General features: G+C 46.1%; 1 long non-coding RNA gene across 1 annotated transcript; it reads right to left on the reverse strand.

Moving 5' to 3' along the window:
- Nucleotides 1–2,354: 2,354 nt before the first annotated feature.
- Nucleotides 2,355–3,421, reverse strand: LOC127528416 (uncharacterized). Its single transcript, XR_007935314.1, has 2 exons — nt 3,172–3,421; nt 2,355–2,534 (listed from the first exon to the last, which is right to left on the reverse strand). It is a non-coding gene; the product is annotated as an uncharacterized LOC127528416 (long non-coding RNA).
- Between the last annotated feature and the right edge of the window lie 2,241 nt (nt 3,422–5,662).

Consider the following 5,662-nt stretch of genomic DNA (forward strand, 5'->3'; position numbering starts at 1 on the left):
CAGAATTTCTAGGCGCAGCCAGGGTGTTGAGGGGGTCCGGTTTGGTGGGCTCAGGATTGGGTCACTGCTTTTTGCAGATGATGTTGTCCTGTTTGCTTCATCAGGCCGTGATCTTCAGCTCTCTCTGGATCGGTTCGCAGCCGAGTGTGAAGCGGCTGGGATGAGAATCAGCACCTCCAAATCCGAGACCATGGTCCTCAACCGGAAAAGGGTGGAGTGCCCTCTCAGGGTTGGTAGCGAGATCCTGCCCCAAGTGGAGGAGTTCAAGTATCTCGGGGTCTTGTTCACGAGTGAGGGAAGAATGGAGCGTGAGATCGACAGGCGGATCGGTGCGGCATCCGCAGTAATGCGGGCGTTGCATCGGTCTGTCGTGGTGAAAAAGGAGCTGAGCCGCAAGGCGAAGTTCTCAATTTACCAGTCGATCTATGTTCCTACCCTCACCTATGGTCATGAGCTATGGGTAGTGACCGAAAGAACGAGATCGCGAATACAAGCGGCTGAAATGAGTTTCCTCCGCAGGGTGTCTGGGCTTTCCCTTAAAGATAGGGTGAGAAGCTCAGTCATCCGGGAGGGGCTCAGAGTAGAGCCGCTGCTCCTCCGCATCGAGAGGAGTCAGATGAGGTGGCTCAGGCATCTGATCAGGATGCCTCCTGGACGCCTCCCTGGTGAGGTGTTCCAGGCACGTCCAACCGGGAGGAGGCCCCGGGGAAGACCCAGGACACGCTGGAGGGACTATGTCTCTCGACTGGCCTGGGAACGCCTTGGGAAGCTGCTGCCCCCGCGACCCGACCTCGGATAAGCGGGAGACAATGGATGGATGGATGGATTTGATAAGGTGCCACATGAGAGGTTGGACATCAAACTAAACTAATTGGGAGTTCATGGTGTTGTGTGTATAGATGGGTGCAGAATTAGCTCAGAAACAAGACACAGAGGGGGACATTGCAAGGAACCTTATCATGATCAGGTGAAGTTACGAGTGGTGTTCCAAAGGGGTCACGGCTAGGGCCGCCGCTATTTTTAATATATATAAAATGATCTGGATAGGAATAGAAATAAGATAATTAAGTTTGCAGATGATACCAGGCTAGGTGGATTGGCAGATAATCTAGAAACTGTTGAGTCATTACAGAGGGACTTGGATAGCATACAGGTTTGGGCAGATGGGCAAATGAAATTTATTGTAAGCAAATGTAAGGGTATTATATGTAGGAAGTAAAAATTTTAGATTTGAACAAAAACGATAGGAGGTCTGAAACTTGAAAGTACCCCTAAGAAGAAGGGCCTATGAGTTGTAGAGGATCTGTCACTATCAACATCCAGTGTACAGAAACTGTTAAGAAGGCTAACAGAATGTGAGGTTATATAGCACCCTGATGTGTGGAGTACAAGTCCAAGGAGGTTCTGCTCAGGCTTTATAACACACTGGTGAGGCCTCATCTGGAGTACCGTGTGCAGTTCTGGTCTCCAAAAAAGATTTTGCAGTGCTGGAAAAAGTCCAGAGAACTGCGACTAGGCTGACCCCTGGACTTCAGGGGATGAGTTATGAGGAATGATTAAAGGAGATGAGCCTTTCAGTTTAAGCAAAGACATGACTGGATTTTTAAAATAAAGAACGGCATTAATACAGCGGATCGAGACAGTTATTTTAAAATGAGTTCAACAAGAACACGAGGGCACAGTAGGAAACTTGTTCAGGGTAAACTTTGCACAAACATTAGAAAGTTTTTCTTCACACAGAGAACCACAGAATAAGTTTCCAAGTAGTGTGGTAGTCTCTTAAACATAATGGTTCATTATTGGCATTTTACTGGGCTGTGTGGTTCCTCTTAGACACATTGCCTGACAAGGAACCATTTTATTTTAGGAAGGGTTGTTTGCATATTAAATTAGTTCTTTGGGCTTTAAAAATGCTCCTAATATGTGTACAAAAATGAAGCGTTCGATGTATAGTAGGCTACCCAGCAGGATACCAACAAATCAAGAAAACCTGAACTGACCATGTTGTCACGCATGTGCGTCAGAAGATCTCCTTACGGGCTCTGCTGAGGTACGTAATAACCCATCAGGACGAGAGGGAGCACTATTGCCAACATTGTCTTCTCCTTCTCTCCCCACATTCCCTGCCCACAAGGACCCTGGCTTACTGGAAAGAGGTGCCATTTTGGCCAGAGCAACTGGAGCTTATGAGCAAAATGATCATAAACCCACAGCTAGAAGCCAAGCTTTATTTTCTGTGTTTTGCAGCCCAGAGACAAGGGCAACAACGCCTAAGGAGCATTTCTTTTATGTATTTTCTGGCTGGTTATTAAATGGGATAACCCAGTTGGCACCCCAGATTTGTTTCCAGCAGCTTGTCATTCCTGCACCTGGCCACACCGTGTTATTGCATAGGAAAGGTCTTTTCAAAATTGGCAACCCATTGGTATTTCACAGATGTCATCTTCTGTTCAATATGGTAACCCAGCCACAGGGGATGCACAAACCAGTGTGTTTCTTTGTGCCGGTCCCAAGCCCAGATAAATGGGGAGCAGCTGAAAGAAGATCATCTGTTCAATATGGTGTCTGTTAAGAATCTAAATAAATAAATAAAGGTTCTTTCTTAATTGGTATTGCTCTGAAGAACCACTTTGTTGACAGTAGGATCCTGGGGAGACTTAAAACCTGACTTGATGTTATTTTGGAGTAATAAGGTGGACAGGACTGGTGATCTTTGTTGGGATGAATGGCCTGTTCTTGTCAAATTGGCGTGCCCTGTCTTTCTTCGCACACGTCTTGGCATATTCTTGCCATGATTGCATGGACTTTTGCCAGATACTTAAATTCTTTCCCTGTCTCAAGGATGGGCAAACCCAGTGTGGGTACTTGTTATGAACTGGCATCCCGACCTGAGGATGGCCCCCTTTCTTTGCACCTGCTGTTGCTGCCAAGATGGGTAACACTGTACTGGAAATATCAGTTTCATAAATTAGACAAGTGGAAAACATTTTTTAAACACCCCCAGTGCAGACATTCTTCCATTAAAACTTAACACTGGAAACGAAAGCTCTCGGCTCCCCCAAAATAGCCTGCGTTTGCTTTGCCACTCTCTTCTGTCCCTTCACTTTAAAGCATAAATGGCAGCTGCTCCCGCAGAGCCCCGTCAGCAGATTCTCGGCAGCACCCTCTTACCTGCATTACCCTGCCTCGCTAGTCCCTTGGAAGTTCCTTAATTAACCCGGGCCATTAGAGCTAGATGAGTAGATGCCTTTGGGGGGAGGGCAGGGGGCTGAGCATCACAGGGGTCAGGCACTGGCCGCCACCTGCCGCCCCCCATCAAGAACGTCGACCGCTCCCCGAGCAGGAGCTAGCAGCCAATGCGCAAAGGAGGCCTTTTCGAGCCGAAATGACGCGGGCGATAAAGCGTCGCATCCTCAGATCATGTGACCGCTGGACACGCCCTCCGAAGGACTTTCCGTCGGAATTGGACGACGTGAATGCAAATGAAGCGAACAAGTGCGAGCATCGCGTGCACACCGCTCCCCGCGACAGTACAAGAAATCACGGCGGCCGTAATCTGCACTGAATGCGTTAACCGCTGACAGCATTCAAAGTTCTGTTTCGTGTAGGAAAAACAAAGAACGAGTTTTTGCGTTCGAGTCAACCTAAAGTGAGACCGTCACTCTATGGACGTATCGCATTCGCTGCCTTCAATCGCGGTGGACCGACGTGTACATCAGCGGAGCGCAAGTGACCGGCGCACCAACACTGCCACCTGGAGGACATCTGCAGCAAAACACGCAGACTTATTTTAAAAGACCTCTTGAGAGACCAAAGAAACCCGTCTCCAATACAAAGTACAAGGTGGGGCAACAGCAGCAGCGTTCTAGTGGTCAGAAGGAGCACCACGTACCCTGTTCCAGTTCTTAAAACACTTTTATTGGCTAATCCCTTTTTTATTCTTTCTTATCAACCTAAAACAAACGGTTCGGAAGTTACAGCTAGAAGTACTTTTGTATGGCAGATACTTGGTTTGCGATCATTCCCATTAGTTTTTCTCCTACATTCCAAAGATGTGTGTTAGATTAATTAAAATGTAAGTTAATATTTAGCATAGGCACAAGGTTGCCCTGTGACGTGTCCAGGATCTGTTCATGTCTTGTACACAAATCCACCAGCGTCGTCCATTGCATCTTTCGTCCCTGAATCTTTTTCAAGCAGAACAGAAGATGGATGGATGGATACATTTCACACAGCCTCAGCCAATAAATTAATTAATATCAGTGTATATAATAGGTTCAGTTCAGTGGGGCAGCAGTCTGAGCAAAGATGCCCAGACATCCCTTTTCCCCCACCACCTGCTCCAGAGAGATTTCTGAGGTGTTCCCAAGCCAGCTGAGTGCCTAAGGTCTCTAAAGTTGGGGGTTTGGGGGTTCCAGGAGGCATCCTAAATCACCCAAACTAGTTCATTTCGATGAGTAGGCGAAGCAGCAGCTGTACTTTGAGTTCCTCATCCTAACTGTGAATTTCCCATCGGGATTAATAAAGTATCTATCTATCTATCTATCTATCTATCTATCTATCTATCTATCTATCTATCTATCTATCTATCTAACTCTTAAGGCTGAGCCCAGACACCCTGTGAAGGAAGTTCATTTGTTCTGCTTTTATCAGTGATCTAGTACTTTCAAAGCTACAATGATAAAATGTCATATTTAACATTCTGAAGCCCACTTAATCCAATCCAGGCTCATTAGTCTACTTCAACAGCACTGGCTACAGTGGCCAGTTTAAAATCGCTAACCAACTCAGTACTCGCATCTCTGGGAATGAAAACCTGTAGACGAAAAAAAAAACACCATAAAGAGTTCATGGAAAAGTGCAGACCCCACACAGAAAAGAATTGGATGCAGGATCTGAACCCGGGATGCAGAATCTGTGAATTAGAAGCACTGAACTGGATTCAGAAAGTATTCATAGCCCTCACTTTGATTGATTTCACTGATTTGTTGATTTCATTTCAAATGGATAAAATTTGCTGTTTTTGCCAATCAATCTACACTCAATAACCCATAATGACAAATGAAAATGAAAATTTATTAAAAATCAAAATCTGAAATCTCTTCTTCTAAGTATTCAGGCCCTTAATTCAGTACTTTGTAGAAGCCCATTTGGCAGCTATCACAGCTTTGAATGTCTTGAGTAAGTCTCTATAAGCTTTGCACACCTGGATTTGGGCAGTTTATCTCATTCTTCCTGGCAGATCCTCTCAGGCTTCGTTAGATTGGATGGTAAGCGTCTGTAAACTGCCATCTTCAGGTCTGTAGACAGATGTTCTCTTGGGTTTGCTGCAAGTCTGGGCTTTAACTGGGAAACGCAAGGACAATCAACAACTTGTCCCAAAGCCACTCCGGTGTGGTCTTAGCTGTAAATGTCAGGTCATTGTCATGCAGAAAAGTCACCCCAGTCTGAAGTCACATGCACTGTGACGCAGGTTACCTTCAAGGACCTCTCTGAATTTGGCTGCATTCTTCCTTCCCTCTGTTCTGACCAGTCTCCCCCCTAGGATGATGCTGCCACCACCATGCTTCACAGTAGGGATGGTATTAGATTGGTGAGGAGGCAATGCCTGCTCTTTACCAGGCATAGTGCTTGGAGTTCTGCCCCAAGAGTTCAAATTGTG

Source organism: Erpetoichthys calabaricus, chromosome 6 (assembly GCF_900747795.2).
Source record: "Erpetoichthys calabaricus chromosome 6, fErpCal1.3, whole genome shotgun sequence".
NCBI classification, from domain to species: domain Eukaryota; kingdom Metazoa; phylum Chordata; class Cladistia; order Polypteriformes; family Polypteridae; genus Erpetoichthys; species Erpetoichthys calabaricus.